Below are 23,554 nucleotides of genomic sequence, written 5' to 3' on the forward strand. Positions count from 1 at the left end.
CTTTTTTTCTTTTTCTTTTTTTTTTTTTTTTGAGATGGAGTCTCGCTCTGTTGCCCAGGCTGGAGTGCAGTGGCATGATCTCAGCTCACTGCAAGCTCCGCTCCCAGGTTCACGCCATTCTCCTGCCTCAGCTTCCTGAGTAGCTGGGAGTACAGGCACCCACCACCGCGCCCGGCTAATTTTTTGTATTTTTAGTAGAGATGGTGTTTCACTGTATTAACCAGGATGGTCTCGATCTCCTGACTTTGTGATCCACCCGCCTTGGCCTCCCAAAGTGCTGGGATTACAGGCGTGAGCCACCGCATCCAGCCTATAATTTCTTAATTTTACATTTTAGATATAGAAATCAGGACTGCTTGGTTGATGATCTATTGAAAATAGCAACAAAGCTGCCTATGTATCAATTGTGTGTGTCAGCTGATGGTAATAATATCTAATATTCATTGCAACTATTAATAATACTAATAATTATTAATTCATCTTCACTATGTGACAAGCATTTTTCTACACATTTTTGTTCATTATCTCAGTTAATCCTCCCCAGATTCTCATAACATAGATCCTTGTGTTATCCTCATTTTACAAAGTAGGAAATTTGAATTTGGAGAAGTTAAGTGACTTCACAAAGTTACTAGTTAATAATTTGCAGTAGGGAAATAATAGTTAACAGTAATTTATTATATATTTCAAAATAGCTACAAGAGAAAAATTGTAATGTTTCCAAAACAAAGATAAATATTTGAGGTGATATATATTCCAGTTTCCCTGATTTGATCATTACACATTATATACATGTGTCAAAATATCACATGTATCCTCAAAATATGTACAGCTATGACATATCAATAAAAAATACAAAGAAATTCACAAAGCTGTGACATGAACCCTGGTTTGTCTGGCTTCAAAGCTCGTGTGTACGTTCTCTTCAGAAGTCTTTTTTTAGTAAAGAGAAATAGCATGTTTGGGTTTGTTAACAGCAAATCCAAAATAGAACATGAGAAATTATGTTTGTTTGTTACTATATAATCACTTAATTTTAGTAATTCTATTTCCTTATCATAATGACTTTTTTGAAAATCTGATAAGTACGTTTGATATCTTGTCATTTAATTCACTTAACATCTTTAGCAGCTGTTTTTTTTTTTTTTTTTTTTTCTGAAGGGGTGGTAGTTGTAATCTTCAGGGAAAATTTTTACTTTTTTGCACATTGCCAATATTGAAAGCAAAACAAATAGTTAAAGCAATCTCTGAATGGTAGCTTACACAATTTCAGAGTAGTTGTTAGCTTGCATAAGAAGTCAGAATGAGAGTTAAAGAGCTCAATTTTAACTTGCTGGGGAAATCATCTGTAATCACAAGAAAGACTATTTGGGTGTTCATTGAGTTCAGAACTGAAATTTGAAAAGCTGTGCAATCGCCATATATTTTTCATGTGTTCTGAAGGAGAAATATATGCTTCAATAAACAAATCTTGATTACAAAGACCAAATAAGGAAGGTTAGAGCTCCATTACTCTTCAACAGTAGCCAGTATCTTGCATATTTCCCTACTGTTGATTGGGGAGGTGGACTTAGGAAATCATGTCAGAAACCCTCATTTCAGACAGAGGTCAATTGAAAGACTTTTCTTTAACGTGAGGTGACCTCACATGGGAAACAGGCAAATTCAGCTCTTCCAACAATGAAAGTAACAATGTGTTTCCTTTTGCTTGGAAGCAGAAATACAATTTTGGGACGATTCAATTGGCCATATAGTTCTACAGATGGCCACCAGAATGTTGAAAAAGTCTCACTTGCAAGCCAATAAAATCATTCTGATGTTTTATTGTTGCTTTTTAATTATAAATAATTCAAGCATACAGATGATTATAGAGAATAATATGATAAACATCAGTACACTCATTATCCAGTTTTGGCAAAGCTTGAAATTTTACCTTATTTTCTTCAGATTTTTTTTTCTTTAATAAGTAAAATATTATAGGCCAGGCACAGTAGCTCATGTCTGTAATCCCAGCCTTTTGGGAGGCTGAGGCGGATAGATTGCTTGAGCCCAGCAGTTTGAGACCAGCCTGAGCAACATGGTAAATGCCGTCTCAGCAAAATACAAAACAATTAGCTGGGCATACTGGTGCACAGCTATAGTCCAAGGTACTCTGGAGGCTGAGATGGGAGGATTGCTTGAGCCTAGGGAGGCTGAGGTTGCAATGAGCCTTGATCGTATCATTGCACTCTAGCCTGGATGACAGAGTGAAAGCCTGTCTCAAAAACAAAAAACAAAAAGAATAAGAAGTAAAATATTACAGACACCAGTAAAGTCCTCTGTAGTTTTACTTTTGCTTAAGTGGAAAATGGTATTTTGAGTTTTGTGTTTAACGTTTCTTAGAGGGTTTCTAAGAAATTTTTATTGCATATTATATACCTAAAATGAAACGTACTTTAGGTGATATGTATTTTGGAACTTTATAAAAATGGATTCACACTGAACATAGACATATCTTTCTACTTTTTGGCTCAACATTGTCTTTGAGATTTATTCATGCTGATACAAGTAGTTCCATTCATGTTGTTATAAGTAGTTTATTCATTCAACTGCTATATAGAATTCTATTAAATGAATATAACTATTTTATCTACCAAGTCTTCATTTATGAGACTTTAGGCAGTTTACAATATGGGGCTTTTAACAAAAACTATTCTATCCCTTGGCCTCGTGTGAGAAGATATTGCAAGGTGAGTATCTAGTAACAGATTGCTGGATCTTACTATATATATGCATCTTCAGTTTGACTAGATATTGCCAACTTATGTTTTAAAGTGGATTTTCCAATCCACATAGCCCACCAGAAGGGTGTGAGTGTAAAAAGCAATAAGTAAATCATTTAGTATTGTCACACATTTTAGTTTTGCCAAACTGATGGGTAAAGAATGATTCCTCTTCTCTGTTTTAATTTGCATTTCCCTGAATACATCAGAGGTTAGGTTATTTTCATGTTTATTGGCCATTCAGGTTTTCTCTTCTAAATGTTATCTTTATATCTTTCATCCTATATTTACATTCTTTTTCTTACTGATATGTTTTATTGAGTGCATTCTATGTACACGTATTTTTGGTACCATCATAAATTTTGTCATTGTAAATGAAATAATAGATTCAGTGCAATCCAGGTCAAAATTCGAACATGTGTGGGTGTGTGTGTGTATAACTTGACAGATTATAAAATGGATACCAAAGTGCAGGCATCCAAGAATAATGAAGACTATTTCAAAGGAGAACAAAGTTGCAGATATCATATGCCCAGATATTAAGGCTTATTGAGCAAGTACTGTGTTCCAGGCCCTATTATAGGCACTTCAATCTGTTGATAGAAGGAAAGGTTAATACGTGGTGAAATGTTTGAAGCATTCCCTTGATGCTTCAGGAACAAGAACTATGGATGCATCTATTTCAGGCTACACAGCAGACCATAACTAATGCCTGTAAACTAGCCATTCACCATTAGATATGTTTACTCCTTCCACTTGCCCCTAAATTATACCCCTAAGTTATGCCCTCTTGCCTCAGTGCATCAGGAAGATCCTGCCTATTGGTCGGGCACAGTGGCTCATGCCTGTAACCCTAGCACTTTGGGAGGATGAGACAGGAGGATAGCTTGAGTCTAGGAGTTCAAGACCAGCCTGGCAACATGGTGAAACCCCGCCTCTACAAAAAAATACAAAAATTAGCTGAGTGTAATAGTGCACACCTGTAGTCCCAGTTACTAGGGAGGCTGAAGTGGAAGGATTGCTTGAGCCTGGGAGGTGGAGGTTGCAGTGAACCGAGATCATGCCACTTCCCACCAGCCCGGGTGACAGAGGGAGACTCTTATCTCAACAAAACAAAACCAAACACACACACACACACACACTCTCTCACACAAAAGAAAAAAGATATCCTGCCTCCAATTATTTCCCTAGTTATTCTCTGTTGCTCCTTATCTATTTACACAGCTTTATTACTCTTTATAGCTTAACACATGGACATTATCTATTTTGTTTTATTGTGTGTCTCTGTCATTAGACTATAAGCTCTGTAATGATAGTCTTTAGTGTTCACTGATAGATCCCCAGTCCTAGAATAGTGCCAGGCATAGAACAGATTTTCAAACAATATTTGTTGAATGAGTTCACGAATTGAATCTATACTTTTAAAATCTTGTCAGAGTGAAGTGGTATATTTCAATTCCACTAAGGCTTAGGATACAAATGTTTCCTGAATTGATGAATTGATTGATTGAATCATTCTGTCACCCTTGCTGGAGTGCAGTCGTGTGATCACAGCTCATAGCAGCCTTGACCTCCTGGGCTCAAGTGATCCTCCCATCTCAGCCTCCAAGTAGCTGGGACTACAGTTACATGCTACCACACCTGGCAATTTTTTTTATTTTTTTGGAGAGATGGTGTCTTACTGTGTTGCCCAGGCTAGTCTTGAACTCCTGGGCTCAAGCAATCTTCCTGCCTCAGCCTCCCAAAATGCTGGGTTTACAGGCATGAGCCACTGCACCAGGCCCATTTATTGGATTTAAAGAATGAAATGGTTTCTTAGCAGGATGGGTGATAATTTAGAATATGGGCTTTGGATTCAAATGGCGTTAGGTTTAAATCTGAAATCATCCTTGTTCCACTGCTGATTACTAATTATCACTTCTTGGTTTTATGACCGTTTACTTAACCTTTCTCAACCTGTTTCCTCACTTCTAAACACTGATATATATATATATCACCACTTTCAAGTGACAGGGTCTGACTTGCTTTCTGAAGGGCTCACTTTTGTTTTTAGGTTGAGGATCACTTGTGGGAGAGGGAATGCAAAGAGAAAATATCGAAGATGCAAATGGCACAGACCAAAGAGGAAGTGGCAGAGGGCCTGAGAAGCAATCAGATTCTGCCTAGATTTTAAAGATAGAGCCTACAGAGCTTAGCAGGAGCTTGGATTTGGCATATGAGAGAATAGTGATTGAGAATTTCTCCAAGGGCTTGGGGCTGAGAAACTGGGAAGGATGGAGTTGCCACTAACTGAAATGAGAAACGTGGGAGGAAGAGAAAATTGGGAGGATGTTAGTTTGGGCATTGAGTTTGACAGATGAATTAGATGCCCAAGCATAATTTTCTAGTAGACAGCTCAAAAAAGGAATCTAGAATTCAGGGGAGAGGTCTTTGCTAGGGATAAGCATTTAAGAGATTACGTCATATAGATGGTATTAAAGTCCATTAGAATGGATGATGTACTTAAATATTGAGCTTGGGAAGAAAAGAGAAGAACTTTGAGATCTGAGTTTTGGGGTATCTCAACATTTAGATGAAGAGGAACCAGTGAAAGAGACTGAGAAGGAGTGGGCAATGAGGGAGAAGAAATCTAGGAGAATGAGAGGCCAAAAGGAGAGGTGTTTCAAGGAGGCAGGAGTGATTGGCTGTGCCCATCATTGTTGGGAATGTCAGATAAGATGACAACCAGGATGGAACAATATTAGGTGATATGTAAATATTTTTTACATTATTATTAAAAGTTAATGATGTAGTAGAGCTTGACTCAGCAAACTTCTGAAAAACTATTTTATTAAAAAAAAAACAAAAAGCCATTACCACCTCCTTAATGTCTAAAATGTTGATGCCCCATGCTTTTCATAGAGGGTTGATTTACAGCTGGACACACTTGAATTAACTATCAATTAGCTTTGCTTTTTAGGAATGTATCTCTATCACTCTATCTGTATAATAATACATTGCAATCTTGTACCCTACCCCTTATGACTTTATATTGAATTTATCTGTTGTCATCTCTTACCCTGCACCATTAGCTTCTTGAGAGCAGGGCCTGTGGCTGCTACAATACCTCCAAAAAGCTTTATTGAGCAGAACTGAAGTCAGATAGGCCTGGTCGTGATGTATTCTATGTCTTTGGTGGCATGGGTGGGTGATGAAAGGTGGAATTTGTGATTGCCTTCCAATACCAATTCCTCAGCACCATTCTCCGACACTACTGAATTGTGTCCTTCAATTCAATTCCATTCAATTTAGTCCATTTCAATCCAATCTGACATTACATAGGGTTAGCACAGACCCCACAACTTAAGGATTTAGTTCTACAAGACTGTCCCCACTTCAGACCCCAGTGACAAGTCTTGTGTATCACCAAACCACCTGCACTTCTACCCAGCTGACTATAAATTTGTGAGTTCCCATGATACCACCCTGATTGGAGAATTCCCTGGAATGCCTCACAGAACTCAGGAAAGTGCCACACTTAGATTATGGTTCTTTTTATCACAAAGGATACAAATGAACAGCCCATGAAAAGATACACAGAGTGGCAAGATCTGGGGTGGGAGGGCCACAGGAGCCGCTTCTGTCCCTAGGTGTCTTTGATATGTTAACCATCCAAGAAGCTCCTGGAACCTCATTGAGGTTTTTTAATACAAGAGATTTTTTTGTTTGTTTGTTTTTGTTTTAATGTAGACCCACTGATTAAATCTTTTGACCACATGATTGAACTGAATCTCCTCAGAGGTCTGGGGGCCTGACTGAAAGTCCCAATCCTTTAATCACAGGGTTAGTCTTTCTGGTAACCAGCTCCCATCCTGAAACTCTCTCAGGGCCCTGCCAAGAACCACTTCATTAGCATAACAAAGACACTCCTATCAATGGGGGAATCCCAAGAGATTTGGAAGCTCTATGCCAGGAACCAGGGACAAAAATCAAATTTCTTAAAATTATGCCACAGTGATCATGTTAAACAGGATGAAGGGAAATAATTGAGCTCCAGACCTTCCCCAAAGGGAGATGCTGTTCAGAGGAACACAGAAACTTTCATATGACTCATCCTGGCATTGACTCAAAGTAGACTTGGCTGTTGGATGGGGCATGGGAAAGAACAGACTGGTTAGAGAGCAGCATCTTGGCTCAGTCAGGATGGTTCTTCCTCTTGAAGAAAGCCTTCTACCAATGCTAAAAGTGGGACAAGAGATAGGCTGATCCTATTCTCTAGACAGAGGGGTTGACGTGATGTATCTGGTGGGCTACAGTCAAGGATGGCCATAATTCCATCAGAACTCAGGTGGTGATCAGGGGGTCATTGGGTGAGATTAAGGAAAATGAGATTAATTAAGGTCTCAAATCATGGCACACATACCACAACAGTCCTTTGAGGTAGTGATTCAGTTTTCACCCACATATGCTTATTGAGCCACTGCTCTGTTCCATGCACTGTATTAGGCACTGAGAATAAGCCTGTGAGTAAGCCTGATATGGTGCCTGCCAGTTAAGGAGCTCTTAGTCTACTTGAGGATAATTCCAAACTAGCAGTAGCAGTGTAAAGTTCTAAGTGCAAGGCAAGGTGTTTTGGAAGTGTAACAAAGGAATCAGAGGGGGAGTACCTCACATAAAATCATTTAGATAGTAAGTGGGAGATCCAGGAATTGAACTCGGTTTTTTCTGACTCAAAGCCAGTTTTCCCCATGATATCACATTTTCCAGCCTGCAGAAGCAGGGTGTCAGGAGGGAGACAGGCTGTGTGGTACAGCTCACCAGCCCCTGAGGCTATGGCAGCAGGACCAGCTCAGGCCCTCCCCATTGCTGGGTCATGATTGGCACATTGACCACCTGAGTTTTGGGGTTGTTTATTGAAGGGTTCCTATGTTGGCTGCCAAGTAGGGCTGCTGTCTGTGAATCCACTAAAGATGTTTCTGATTGGTTCTGCCATACTGCAAGGTGTTCCTACAGCATCTTCCTGCCTCTACCTAGTGCTCTTCCAGGGAGCATATCCTTGCTTGGGCTTGGCTTCCATCCACTCTGTTAACAAGAACTGCTGTCTCTTTCTACTTAATGATGTGCATAGCTCTGCTGAGCATAGGGACCAGAGGCACGGCTCCAGTCTGGTCACTGGTAGCTCAAAGGAGAGGTGGCAGACATGAAATGACAGCAGCATTCTCTCAGTTTCTAAGCCAGCAAGGCAAGTTTTCAACTCTGAAACTCTAGAAGGCAGGACTTGGGCTGCATACCCCTGGACCAAAGTTGTGGACCAAAGCATTCCCATTGCCACACAAAGCACCCCTCTTCTTTTAAAAGTGAAATAGATGTGCTATGCTTCTGGAAAGCTCTACTTTCCTGGATGATATTAATTCCCCTCAGTTTCTTGGTCCCTCCCGTCTCCTGGTTGTCTAACAAACAACCACATTGGTCATACATCTGAATAGCACTCACTATGGGTTTCTGAAGAGCTGAAAGAGGAGAGGCATTTTGGTGGCAAAAGGAAGTTATGGAAGAGCCCTACGTATGTCAGCTGGTGGAGATATTCTGCAGGAGCATTCAGAGAAAGGACGAGAGAAGTGTCAACCTGCTGGAAGGAACTCTGCAGGGCTCCATGGGGAAGCCAGGCAAGGTGCCGTAATGACCGAGGAGGCGTGTGGTGTGGTGCAGCTGTTTCCAGATTCAGTGTATTACAATTCACTCGTATTAATGATAAAGTATGAACAAGTGCAAATTATTTACTCGGTAAAAGAAAAGTTAAACTGGATGTAGGATTATTCCTATCATAACTCCCATGAAGACATGATTTCTTCATTTCATAAATGGGGGAAATAAGGAATGCAGTTACAACCAACGTGTGCAATTGAGCACAATTATATCTAATTGAGCACAATTATATCTATCCTTATGAGAATGGGTCTCGTGGATGTATATTTTCTCCAGGTGAGTCTGTAGAAAGACAGTATGTGAACCTGTACTGTAGTGAATCAGGTCCACATTCCCTGGCATTGCGAACAAGGCCCAGCCTGGCTCACCTTCTCTCGGTGTATCCATTACCAGAGCTTTCTCCCCATTTCTCCCTAAGCATGCTGGCCACTAAACTGGCAGTGCCCCAACCTACTCAGCTCATCTGCTTCTGGACTGCGTTACTCAAAGCTCCTTCCACCCCCAGCCCCCTGCTCTCTTGGAGTCCTGAGCTCAGCTGAGCCTCCCTGGAAGCTGTCTCAACAGCCTCTCCCTGACTTATTATTGCTCCTGTGTTTCCTCTATAACAACACTTCTATATTGTCCACCACATTAAAACTCCTTAGGATAGGACCAGAAGTTTCTCTCATTGTATTTCTGTAAATGTATTTTCTGTTCATGTATTTTGAAGGAGCAAGAAAGGAAGGAAAGGAAGACTAAAGGACAGACCATACCCTTGGGTTCCATTGTAGCTTTTCTGTAGCTTGACCTCAAGTAAGTTTCTTCACCTCTTGACCCTTTGTTTCTTCTGCTAGAAAAGGAAAAAAAAGGAATAACAACAATAATAATATTTTTCTCACTGAATTGTTGCAAGGATCTAATGAGAAAACATTTGTAAAGGGCCTAACAGGGTCTGGCCCTTGGAAAGTAGTAAATAAATGCTAGTTTCTGGCCAGTTTCTCCTAAATGGTTACTTTGGGCAAAGAAAAATAAAAAGGAACACATGAAAAGAACTAGGGACAATAATCTATAAAGCAAAAAAAAAAAAAAAATGACATTTAACTACTGGCCATTTTAGGATAGAACATTTTTGTTCTTTAAATATGAAGCAGAGGGTAATGTTGCAGTTAGAAGATGTCTTGGGGCATTTTGCAATAGGAACAGAAAAGATGTGTATTTTTTGTTTACCCTTCTCTGAGAAAATGAACCACAAATAATGTCTGTCCTTCTCAAGGCCAGAGTAGAGTGTGACTGCTGAAAGTACTGACTGAGTATTCTCATGCTGTTATTCTCAAAGGTCTTACTAGTTCAGGAGGGAAGGACACAGGAATTATGGTTTCTACAAGTCATGCGTCCAAGCCCCATATGTGCTAGGCAGTTAAATTCCAGAGTATCATAGTTTTGTGAAAATAGTATTTTGTAACATTTTGTGAAAATAGATTTGGGTAAAAGAAATGTCGCTGTCAGGTGACCTTGAGCATGTCTTATAACTTCTCTAAGGCTCTGTTTCCCTGGTTGTACAAGGATATGCTAATAATACCTGCTATTAGAAGACTGGTCAAAGGATCACATGTGACGATGGATAGGAAGTCTTCTGTGAAATCTGCATGTTGTACTAATGTTAATTATGGTTATGGTTGTTACCATCCAGGTCTCCGTTTCAAACCTCACCCAAACAATTCCTCTTGGGAATTGTTTTATATTGCATGATGAAATGATGCAGCTGAATGATTTTAGCTCAGAGCACACTCTCTATGGGTATATTCCACTAGTGTCCTTGGAAAGATCCTCCTGACTTTCCAGAGAGATTATAGCAAGATGACCACAGGCCAAATGAACCCCTCAAAGGACTTTTGAAACTGCAAAGCCTACTATATCACATTCTTCCCAGTGCTTTTGGGGCCTGAAAAACATAAATTATTACTAACAGCCTTGAGTCAGGGCCAGTACAGTTCACACTGGAGCATTTATTCCTGACATTTATGTGCAGACAACCATTCTAGGCCTTGTGAGATCTCCCCTCAAGAAGCTTGTAGTCTAATGTATTAGTTAGCTACTGCTGTATAGCTAATTACCACAGACTTAGTGACTTTAAACAGCACATATTTATTATCTCACAGTTTCCATGGGTCAGGGGTCTGGGTCCATCTTAGCAGGGTCCTCTGCTCAGGGGTCTCTCAGTACTGCTGTTCTTTCCGGATTCTGGGCCATGTTCGTTTTGTGGAGCTTGGGCTCCTCTTCCAAGTGCATATGGTTGCTGACAGAATTTAGTTCTTGTGGTTGCAGGACTGAGGTCCTTTTTTTCTTGGTGACTACCATCCAGGGCTTGAACTGAGCTCCTAGAGGTCCCCAAATTCTCTGCCACAGGGTCCCCTCACACACCTTCTCACAAGGCACCTTCAGCAGGAGAATCTGTCACTGCAGTCTGCTAAAATGGAGTCTTACATAATTTATGTAATCCTGGAGGTGGCCATCCATCATTTTTGCTGATTTCTATAAACTACAAGTGAGTGTCAGGTTCCCCTTGCCCTCAAGGGTGTGGCTCGGTGGGATCACCTTAGGGTGGATTTGCCACATATGGTATGCGAGAGGGACTCTAAAATAGATTTGAAAGCACCAATTTGCCTAACCTGAACTGGTCTCATTTGAAATGAGAGAAATAAGAGCAATATCATGGCTTGTCATAAAGCCATACTGATTGAATGGAAAGGCTATCTTTTCTGAGATTTTCCTTCTGGAGTGTGTGTGTGTGTGTGTGTGTGTGTGTGTGTGTGTGTGTGTGTGTGTTGAACTGCCTCTTTTTAAATGAAATGACTGTGATAGTAGATAATATTTTAAAAACTATTCTTGATTAGTAAAAGATAAAGGTAGCAACCCTATAATGGTCACTGTAAGGTATTTATTTTTAATTTTACTAATTCATGAAAATCCAAACTCTGTAACTACTAAAGTATTGGCTCCCAATCACCACCCACTTTAGAGACGGAGACTATCCTCTATGAATGCAATAGAAAACGGAAAGTTTACTGTGGTTTGCTTAGATTATTTACAGATCAAGAATGTTTTTGTCAGTGCATTTGCCCGGCTTCCAAGGCTTTATCTTCCCCCTGTATAATTCCACACCAGAGCAAGATGTTCTGCTCTGGCTAGATAAGCCCCTCCCCTCACCGTTGCTGGCCGCCCTCATCTTGACAGAGAGAAATAGGTTTAAGGCCCTGCATCCTTTATCGCACCAAAGCTGCTTTATCCAAGCAGCCCTTTCTCATCTACTGCCTACTTTTGCACCCAACTCTCTTCAGGACACTTAGTTACTTTTTTTTATAGTCACTGTGAACATGGAACAGGCTATGGAATGTGCTAAAATATTGATTATGGAAGCATTTATATATGCTCTGTCACCCTGGTTCACGATCATGGCTCATTGCAGCCTAGACCTCCCACGCTCAAGCGATCCTTCCTCTTCAGCTTTCCGAGTAGCTGGTGCATCATCACCGCACGTGGCTAATTTTTTTTCTGTTTCTTTTTTAGAGACAGGGTCTCACTGTGTTGCTCAGGTTGGTCTCAAACTCCTGGGCCCAAGTCATCCTCCTACCTCAGCTTCCCAGAGTTCTGTGATTGCACATGTGAGCCACCAAACCCCGCTCTGGTTGTGAAAGCATTTAAGCTTTAGGAAAGTAAAGATAATTCTGTCCAGGATGTTAAACAAAGATTATTTATAAGAGATGTTGTTTGAACTGGGCCTTAAGGTGGGATTTTGAGAGGCCAGTATACTGAAGATATTGTGGATAAATGCTTTAAACAAGAGGATAGATAAATGCTTTAAACAAAAACATTCTTGATCTGTAAATAATCTAAGCAAACCACAGTAAACTTTCCGTTTTCTATTGCATTCATAGAGGATAGTCTCCGTCTCTAAAGTGGATGATGAGTAGGAGCCAATACTTTAGTAGTTATAGAGTTTGGATTTTCATGAATTAGTGAAATTAATGCTTTCCTTCTCCTCAGTGCCTTTGCATGTGCTGTGTCTTCTGCCTTCCACGGCTTTCCCAACCTCATCTGGTTGGTAGATACCATAGTTGACTTTCAAGGCACAACTCAGATGGCTCTTCAAGGAATTCTTCTCTGCATTCCTACAGCATGGTATAATGCTGTATTTTGGGACTTGTCACATTTGCATAATTATGGGTCTTCCTCATTAGACTGTGAGTTCCTGAAGGCCACTGATTACTATTTGTGTTTATTTCCTTGGGACCTAGTAGTGTCTGACACCTGTACCCATGTTTGGATGAATGAAAATGAATGAAAGATGATTACGCCCCTACAGCTTAAGTATAAGTATATAGGGAGGTGAAGCTGGATAGTGGGGTGAGGTGGGGGGATTGGTAGGTGTGATCAGATCTTAGAGTTTAAATGCAAGTTCAAGAATTTATTCTTCAGATTGAGGGGTCAGTGGATGCCCCTGAATAAGACAGCGTTACCATCAGAACTATGATTTAGGGTGAACAGTTTTATCAGGAAAATAAAAATGACTATTGGCTTGTACATTCTGTGGCCCTGTGGTTCCAGTCACCTAGACTGGACTGGAGGTTTTGCCAAATAACTCTTGAGATTGCAGTCACCTTGCTCTATTTACATGGCCTTTTTGCGTAAAAGATAGGGATGTATTTCAGTGATATGCTTCTCTTTTTTTCAGGATATTTATTTGTGTTCATTTTCTTTTTTGGCTTCTTCTAGTTAAAGACTACGATAACACAAATTGGAAGTAGCTCAATGTCATTTTTGGACTGATAAGGACATATAATTCAGGGCCTTCACCTTGCCCAGTTCATTCTAGCAAGCTGACTTTCCCTCAGGCCCCATACGGCTGACCAAGCAATAGTAAAGACCAGACTTTATAATACACTTTGGTGTAGGACTTAAAGAACATATTTTTAATTTAAATATTCTTATCTTCAAAGAGCTTTAAGAAGCTGATGAAGATACTAAGCCATTTAAGCATTGTGATAGAGATAACAGGTATCTCAGGAGGAAACTAAAAGTGATGCCATCCCTTCTGAAAGATAATTTATTTTCTTAGGCAGTTCTTTCAATATTGTTATCTGTGCCATCCTGAGAAGACCAGTTTTATAGGTCATGAAACTAAGCAAAATCACCCAGGAGGTAAGGCCCTGCAGGTGATTGGATGGAAAACTCACCATAATATTAGGACATGAAGTCCCTGGATGGCCCAGTAAATAGCTGTTGAATGAATAAAATTTACACAGCCTGAAATTCTACTAGAGTCTGTCTAGAAAGGAAAGGTTTTAGAGTGAGGAGAACCTGAATAGAAATCCCAGTCCCGCCTTATGTCAAGTAGCGTAGGTCTATGGGCAGTTTCTAGAATCTTGCTGATTCCAAGTTCTGTTGCCTGTAAAAATGAGAATAAAATATCTGGCAAGGTTACCTTGCAAGGAAATTTATTTAAAGGTACCTTTTCAACTACAAAGTGGCATATAAATAAAAGGGATGATTGTAAATATAGTGACTGTGATTATCTGGTACTTTATTATAGGTCTCTCTGAGTATGCCTTTTCTTCTAAACTAGATTACAAACTCCTTAAGGACACAGACCTGGCTTGCCTCCACCCACAGTGACAATCTTATTTAGAGCCAAAACTGGCAATGTGTCATTTGATAAGAATAAGTTTTACTTATAGGGAAACTAAAGGGAATGTTGGAAAATGATACCATCTTGGATATCCAGGGTACACCTATAACTTTTCCTATACTTTATAGGACCTGGGATAATGCCATAAACTTAATGAGTATCAGTGAAATTGTATTTCTTTATGATTATATAAAGTAGTCACTTTAATTGACTACCTGGTGTGCTAAAGGTACCCTGCTGGAAGCCATATGTGCACTTACCCTTATAGCAGTTCCAGAGAGGCACAATCACTCCACTTTATAGGTGAGGAGGCCGAAAGGATCAGAGAAGGTAAGTAACCTTCCCAAGGCTACACAGCTAGTAAACTGAAGGATAGAATCTAAGTCCACATACGAGATTTTTAAAGGTCATTATTCATCACTGAGTAGCAACTTAAGTGGCCCCAACACACTCATGCAAACCACAGTATTAATGTGTAGAAAGCAAAGAGCAAGCCAAAGACATCTATTTCCAGAATTAATTCTGATTAGTTCCTTCCTGTCTGCCAGCTTTGGTCTGATTCATCTGGTCCTCCAATCAGTTGGGGCCTACTCTTCAGATCCCATTGGGGTCTCCCACGGAGTCCTTTATGCACGTGCTGATCTCAAAGAGGAGGCTGTGTCCCCCCAGGCCTTTTCACACACAGCTACTAGTCTGAGCTTGGCCTTGTCCAAATAGGGGCTTTCTGAAATGCGTGGACATTCCATAGCACCAGTCTAAATTAATGTCGAAGGAAAAAGGTGGGTAAGAAACCAAGTGCCTGCCTAAGTCTAGTTGGGGAGGAATAAAGGAGATGGAGGGAGGCAATTTTTTACTTTCAATGATCACTGTGTTTCCATTAGAAGTGGGATGACCTTCTAAGAAAGGTTATAGAATCGTTATTAAAGATCGTCAGAGCTGACTAGACACTGGATTAATGGGGATTTGGTAGATTTCTATAAAGGGCGCTTGAACGCAAAATTCACGGTCCAACACAAAGACGTTTGTTCAAACCTCAAAGACTGAGTGCTCAGAAAGTTTCTGGTTGCAGGAAGTTAATATAGGACATAATTCAGGGTGCAGAATTTTCAGGTGAAGCTATCAAGGCTAAGGCTGGCTTTCTTGAGTGGCACTTTTGTTTCCTCTCCCCCCTTATTCTGAATACAGTGTCAAATAACGGAAATGGTTTGTTTTAGCAGCTCACAGGGAGCAAATGTTTCTTTTATTAAGCTTCTCCTTGAAGATTCTTCGCTACTTGCCTTTACTCTCTGTCTGGTTTGGAAAACATTGCTTTTTCCCAACACTTTTGACGTCAAACTAATATTATGCATTCATCACAGTGAGGGAAGCTGTGAGATTGCAGCTCAGGATCAACAATACAATGTATTCAACAATATATTGAATAAAAACCCCTAATACAACAATCTCTGTGGGGTAACTGGACTCTCACAGGGTGAACTTGAGTCATGAAAGAGCTTTTTGTTAGGTCCTGGGATGTGAACAATATTCAAGTGATTATTTAGTTCATTGTCTCCCAGTCTGGAATCTTACATTTCTCTTGATGCTCAAATTTAATGAATCCTTGAGCAATTTTCACCATGCTTTTTTTTTTTTTTTTTTTTTTTTGAGATGGAGTCTTGCTCTGTCACCTAGGCTGAAGTGCAGTGGCAGGATCTCAGCTCACTGCAAGCTCCACCTCCCGGGTTCACACCATTCTCCTGCCTCAGCCTTCCGAGTAGCTGGGACTATAGGTGCCCACCACCACACCCAGCTAATATTTTTGTATTTTTAAGACAGGGTTTCACCATGTTAACCAAGATGGTCTTGATCTCCTGACCTTGTGATCCGCCCGCCTCAGCCTCCCAAAGTGCTGGAATTACAGGCGCAAGCCACCATGCCTGGCTTGTTTTGTTTTTCTAAGCTGAAACAGAAATCATGCCCCCTTCCTCTTATGCTAGATAGGGCAACAAAAACAGCAATCTTCTTTGCTTTGGATTGGAATTTATCAACTCATTGTGACTATTCTGGATGGCTCTTGCTTACACTGGTTTAAAAAAAGCTGAGAAATGAAATTATGATCAAGTAACTGTAGTATGACAGACAAAAATCTCTCTTCTGTTAATCTATTTATGATCCCCCTCAAACCAAAGAGTAGTTGAGGGTTGCTGTGATTTGAATGTGTCCCCTTCAAAATTCAGATATTGTCAATGTGATGGTATTAAGAGGTGGGCCTTTAGGAGGTGATTAGACCATGAGGATTGCTCCTTCATTAAAGAGATTAAAGCCCTTTTAGAAGAAGCTTTACATAGTTCCACTTTTCCCTTTCTGCAATGTGAGGATGCAGCAAGAAGGCCCTAACCAGACATCGAGTCTGCTGGTCCCTTGATCTTGGACTTCCCAAGACTCCAGAACTGTGAGAAACAAATGTCTATTCTTTATAAATTGTCCTCTCTCAAGTATTTGTTTTAGCAACAAAAAAAGGACTGTTTTTCTTCGGTGACTCCATTATACTTAATAGATCCCATTGCATTGCAATTACCTTTTGGTATACCTGCTTCCCTGACTACTGAGGGCAAACAGCAAGTCTGACTCTTTTCTAAGACCCCAGTGCCTAGCATGGGGCTTACCTAAGTACATGCTTAATGAATCATGGCATTATATAGGGAAAGAAAACCAGAGAGAGAGAGTGGATTGGGAGAATGAGATTGGGACAAGAAAATAACAAGCAAGCAAAAGAAAGAGAAAATGGTGAAATATTGAAAAAGTTCCTGGGTTGGTTGAACTACTTCATTTTATGGTAAAGCAACAGGGTCTGAAAGAGGTTACCTGCCTGTAGCGTGATGCAACCCAACCTTTATTTTGCAGTTGTAATATTTTCTGCTTCCTCTCCGTAATTCTTTACCTAAGGAGAAAAAGGTGGAGGTAGAAAGAAGATGTGATTATTATGGCAAGCTTCCTCTGGGGCGTGGGTGGAGCCAGCATTTTGTATGACTGTGGTTTGAGAAGAACTGTAGGGAAAGTGTTTTTTTGGATCGTTCTTTTTCTGGATCTGCCCAGTGCCCAAAGTCCAGGACTCTGTCCACCCTGACCCTATCTCTAGATCTACACTATCTATTTTGGTGGCCACGAGTGACATGTGGCTGTTGAGTACCAGATATGTGGCTAGATGAAATTGAGATGCGTAGTAAATGCAAAATACATGCAGATTTCAATGCCTTAGTACTGAAAAAAGAAAAAGATTGTCAAAAATCTAAGTAATCGTTTACATTAGTTATAGGTTGAAATGATAATAGCTAAGATAGGTTGGGTTAAAAAAATACATTAATAGAATCCTACCCCCATTTCTTTGTACCTTTTAAAATGTGGTTACTAGAACATTTAAAATTCTATCTGTAGCTTGCCTTTTTTTTTTCTTTTTTTTTTTGGACAGTGCTGCTTTGGATCACGCGGCTGGGCCCTGGGCAGCATAGTCTACCAGGACCTGGACTCGCCTCCTACTCACTGCACCTTCTGCCTCTGTTGTCCTCTAGTCCTGTGCTCCATAGCAGGCCTCTCTGCAGCTCCCTGCCTGCCACACTTCATTGGCTAGATTCTCAGGCCCTCATTGTTGCCTTTTCTGTACGTTACAGCTCAGCGCAGGATGGCAGAAGGGATCTGAGATTGGGGTGACATCCAGCCTTGAGTCCAAACTCTAACACTGATTAGCTGCTTAAACTTGAGAAAGACAGGGCACCTATTTGAATGTTGGGTTCCCTTTGTTTAAAATGGGGTAATAATAAAACACTACCTATTTCATAGGAAGCTGTCAAGATGAAAATCAAAATGAGTTAGTGCATTTGAATGTGCTTTGTAAATAATGAAATAAGGCTGGGCGCAGTGCCTCACACCTGTAATCCCAGCACTTTGGGAGGCCAAAGCAGGCGGGTCACGAGGTCAGGAGATCGAGAACATCCTGGCTAACATGGTGAAACCCCGTCTCTATTAAAATACAAAAAAATTAGCCAGGTGTGGTGGCGGGCGCCTGTAGTCCCAGCTACTCTGGAGGCTGAGGCAGGAGAATGGCGTGAGCCTGGGAGGCAGAGCTTGCATTGAGCCGAGATCGTGCCACTGCACTCCAGCCTGGGTGACAGAGCAAGACTCTGTGTCAAAAAAAAAAAAAAAAGAAATAATCTATACATGTAATATTACCAGTAATTATGTTTTAGTTTTTATATTATAATCATTATTGTCTTTATCCAACCCCTTCTTCTAACCACCTAATCTCTGACCATTTGCTTCTCCTCAGTGGGGGTCTGATCATTCGTGAAACAGGGGGATGGGCTAGGTATCCCTTCAGCTCTGTGACTTTATGGCCAGACACAGAATGCTGCCATGTAGAGAATATAGGTTTAGGAGTCAGACCACTTAGTGTTAAATCTTACTCACTCTTAAAATTATATCATGCATGCATTCTCTGGCTCTGCCTGTGTGGGGGTCTATTGTAGCAACAGTTATGGCCACAGTAAAAACAAAATTGCATAAATATATACAGGCAGTCCTCAGTATCTTTGGGGGATTGGTTCCAGGATTTCTGTAGATACTGAAATCCACAGATGCCCAAGTCCCTGATATAAAGTGTTGTGGTATTTATACACAAGTTATGCACATCCTCCCATATTCTTTAAATCATCTCTTGACTACCTGTAATACCTAGTACAACGTAAATGCTTTGTAAATAGTTGCTGTACTGTATTTTTATTTACATTATTGTTTTTTTTTATTTTTTATTTTTTTGAGATGGAGTCTTGCTCTGTCTCCGAGGCTGGAGTGCAGTGGCGCGATTTTGGCTCACTGCAAGCTCCGTCTCCCGGGTTCATGCCATTCTCCTGCCTCAGCCTCCCCAGCAGCTGGGACTACAGGCACCCACCACCACACCTGGCTAATTTTTTTGTATTTTTAGTAGAGACGGGGTTTCACCGTGTTAGCCAGGATGGTCTCGATCTCCTGACCTCGTGATCTGCCCGCCTCAGCCTCCCAAAGTGCTGGGATTACAGGCGTGAGCCACCGCGCCTGGCCAGCTTTTTTTTTTTTTTTTTTTACTTTTTCTAATGTTTTTGGTCTACATTTGGTTGAATCCTCAGATGTGGTACCTGTGGTTACAGAGGGCTGACTGTACACAATAAAATCTTAACTTTGTGTAGCCTTATGGAATTTAGTTTTGACATGTAACATTTTTGATTTGATGTTTCCACAGCACTGAAGTAAGTGTATCCATCATCCCAGTTTGCAGGTAAATAAATGGAGACATGAGGGTTAAGTGATGTCTCTTGGGTCGCTTATCCATAAGGTGATGATTCAAAGCAAGGATTTGAATGCAGCACCTCTCACTTCCCAGCCCCATACTCTTCCCTATTCATCATGCTATTCCTGTGATAGAATGAGAAGAGAAAAAACGTTCTTTGTTAAGTAGTTGCACTCTACTTGTACCACTTTTAACACCATGGCCTCTGTGTGGCGATATCGCTCAAGATGGTCCGTGGGGTCCCACCAGACCGCAGCAGTTTTGTACTTGGGAGGCTACAGCTGTTTCCTCCAAAAGATCTTCACTGAAGAGGCTTAACGAACTCTGAGTGTTTTCATTGACTTTTCTGATCTTCCAACTCAAGTTAAAAGCATCATTTTGCTTCGCTGTCAGTCAATTTCACTTTTGTGAGAATTTTAAAGATGTATAAGCCCCTAAGGTGACAGTCCCAGCCTGATGCTGTCACACTGAGCTGTGTCATATTGAATTCTGTCACTGAAGAGAAACAAAATGAAATGCACCCAGGTGTAAAATTCCAGGACTTGTTCATTCTTATCAATACCAGATTAGAATGGCAGAGTCTAATATTTTGAAATTGATATGATGAAGATTGATGTTTTAACTTTAATGGGTTGGTAATAAAATGTATTATTTGTGTATGGATGTATTCATATACGTGCATATACATGCACAGGCAGTGAAAACTATTTCATCTGGCCCTGTTTTTAAATTTTCAAAATATTTTCTATTGGTAACTAAACTCAGTACCTGCTAAAATGTAAACACCCTCTCTTTTGCCTTCCTTTTGAAACCAAAATGAATTTAATTACAACTACATGGCCTTTTTCATCAAATTTATTGATAAGCCTTTGGGTTGAGATGAACTTTTATCTGTGTGTGTGTGTTTAGGTACATTTTTTATAGTGTTCCTCAAAATGCAGATTATTTTTTGAGACAATAATTTGATGAATGAGGCCTTTGGTATACCACTAATGAGACTCAGCAGTCTAGGAGAGATGGCACATTTATAACATTTACCAAGAAATCACTAAGCCTCAATTTCTGTGCCCTCCAACAACTGGGATATGTAGGCCCCTGCTGTCTTTACCTACCAGGACACAGGCTGAAATGTTTTATGTATTATTTTTGAGTTTCATCATTTTTCAGTGGAACATTTTATTTTTAAGAATTATGTAACAGAGAAATTCTAAATGACTGTTCTAGCTTATTGTCCTTTGCAAGTGTGCTTTTGGTTATTTTTAAAAATCATAGCAATAGACTGGGCCGGGCGCAGTGGCTCACGCCTGTAATCCCAGCACTTTGGGAGATGGAGGCAGGCGGATTACCTGAGGTCGGGAGTTCGAGATCAGCCTGGCTAACATGGTGAAACCCCGTCTCTACTAAGCATACAAAAAATTAGCTGGGCATGGTGGCACACACCTGTAATTCCAGCTACTCCAGAGGCTGAGTCAGGAGAATCCCTTGAACCTGGGAGACGGAGGTTGCAGTGAGCCGGGATCGTGCCACTGCACTCCAACCTGGGTGACAGTGAGACTCTGAATCAAAAAAAAAAAAAAAAAATCACAGCAATAGACATTATTCTCTAAAATATTAATGGAAATGTTATATCCCCAAACCACCCAATAATGATGGCTCTAGCAACACAATGCTTATTAATATTAATACTGGTGTTAATGAGAGCAGCTCCCATAGGTCAAGATTTTAAGCACTGTTTTAGACATTTTTTCTACCTTCCGATTTAATTGTCATAATAATCCTGTATTATTATCTCAGTTTTATTAATGAGGAAACTGAGGCTTAAACAGTTTAAGTCATTTGGCTAAGTAAGGTCACACAGTTTGTAAGAAGCTAAAATAAGATTTCAATTTAGGTCTTTTTAGTCCAAGCCATGTGGCTTTTCTGTAATCATATAAATACCTTTACCTATGAAATTTCATTATGTTCCTATTACAGTAGACCAAGTAGGTTAAGAGAGGGACTGGCGTGTGTGTTTTTAAGGGGAGAGGGAGGATACAAGTCTTGGGACCAGAGGAGAGAAACAGTTGAGAGCCATTGAATTAAACAATAGGCAGAGGGCGAAGTGTTAGGAACTAGGCATTACGCACATTGGTTTCTCTCACTTTGCAGTTGCTGGTTATCCAGTAACAGTAGACAAAGTTCAAGAGCAGATTAAGGTCAAATAAAGCAGCAAAATGTTAGCTGTCAGATCTGTTCAACTCAGTGATGGGAGATGTGAATTATATTACAGGGTGGTCCTCTTACCTTGAAAAACAAAGGTGTGGAGTAGAATTGAAGCTGGCCACCAGGCATCCATCCTTTCTTGTGATTAGGTAAAGGGAATTATTGACAGCAGCAAGCACAACTTATAGTAGAGGAACAGTGTTTAGTGGAAGCTTTTATCCCTGCAAATACCCGGTTTGCAACGTGAAGAACAGACTTCCCCCAATTCATTTAACTGTCTTTGCAGCAGCGGAAGAGCATATTTTTAACCAGAAAAATCAGTGTGTTTAAAGCATATGGTTTAGGCTTTCCACACTTTGCTATAAACATAGTAGTGTTCATAAATGCTGTTAGAATGAATAAAAACCCAAGCTAGAGACACTCAGTGCAATAATGCAACTTCCCTGCAGAATCACCATCCCTCATGGCCCTCCCATCCCCTCAGTTTATTCTTCCATCTATTTCTTAGTTTTTTACTCAATTGCTTGTTCTGTTCAGTAAGCCTCCATTACATATTTACTATGCCAGGCCCTGTGCCAAGTGCTGGACATAGAAAGGTGAATCTGACATGCCATTTGCAGCTCACTTTCTCAAGGAGAAACTAGCAGTTGAACTGTATGCCTCATATGTCTCCAGCAACACCTTGTGACACAGTGCATTTGTCCCTGAAGCTTACAATAGAGTCCAAATTCCTTGTGACTTGGCCTGAACTCACTGTCTGTAATTCGCAAGGTTTCTGTTTCACAGTCTTGCGTAGGTACAGTGGCTTTGGAATAAAAATTCTAGATTTGAATCTCAGTCTTGCCATATCTTTAGCTCTTAATTTTTCTAGGCCTCAGTTTCCTCATCTACAAAATGGGGATGAAAATTAATAAATAGGCATATCAAGTAAACTGGGAGAAAGAAAATGCATTAAAATCACCTGCCACAGTACCTGGCCCTTAAGTCCATTCAAGTAAGAATGGATTCATTATTTTAAAAAACAAGTGCTCAGCACTTACCATGCACCAGATACTATTTTAGGTTCTTCAACTACAGAGATGGTTGAGGTACAGATAGTTTTAGTGGAATGCTACATATATGCCTAAGGAGACAGCTGCTGAAGAATAAGGAGGAGCAGGCCAGGTGAAGTGGTCTGGAAGGGTGTTGTTCCTAAGGGTAGAGTGTGATCTGTGGTACCTAAACAGGAAACCTCATTTGAAAGGGGAGCAGATGCTCATACCTCACTTTATCCCTTGGTTTCTGTCATTCCAGTGCTAACTGCTCATAGCTGCATTTCTGGGCTGGATTCCCAAAAACCGAGGAAGGCCACTGCTGATCTGAGCACAGGTCAGACATTTAAGGTTCTTGACACACCTGGGAGCAGCCCTTGACAGATGACTCTTAGGAATTAGTGTATAAATACCCCAACTCCCTCACCCTTTGGGGATCAAAATTCTGAGGAGTGTGTTTTATGCTGCTTTCCAGTTTCCTGGCATCTGGCTTAGTGACGCACCTTTTATGGGCTACTTTCTCTTTCTTATATCATTTCCTCACTCCCATGACAGTGTTATTTGCATCTCCCAAGTAAATTACTTGCATTACAATCCTTATTTCAGGGCCTGCTTTAGGCAACTCAAACTAACACAGGAAGTATTTCTCCAACTTGGGTTCCAGGAAGGTCATTGTGCCTCTTTCAAGGCCTTTGATCTTCATAGACACTTTTTATGTGAACTGACAAGTCAGCCATCAACTTGTTTTGAACTGAGCCTTTATTAAACTTATAAAAATCAAGCCCTTTAAGATATGAATACATAGACCATCCCAGGACTTGACACCGTGCTGGAAGAAGTTACTATCTAGAGAGGCAGTTGAGTTCTCTTTGAAAGGAAATAAGATATTAATTACCGTAATCTATTCTAT

The 23,554-nt window shown here is 40.4% G+C and overlaps 1 protein-coding gene across 3 annotated transcripts in view; it reads left to right on the forward strand.

Moving 5' to 3' along the window:
• Positions 1 to 23,554, forward strand: part of DAB1 (Dab, reelin signal transducer, homolog 1 (Drosophila)) — a 1,258,753-nt gene that overhangs the window by 1,014,208 nt on the left and 220,991 nt on the right. The window lies entirely within an intron of this gene.

This window comes from Colobus angolensis, unplaced genomic scaffold, assembly GCF_000951035.1.
Source record: "Colobus angolensis palliatus isolate OR3802 unplaced genomic scaffold, Cang.pa_1.0 Scaffold102, whole genome shotgun sequence".
In the NCBI taxonomy this organism is placed as follows: domain Eukaryota; kingdom Metazoa; phylum Chordata; class Mammalia; order Primates; family Cercopithecidae; genus Colobus; species Colobus angolensis.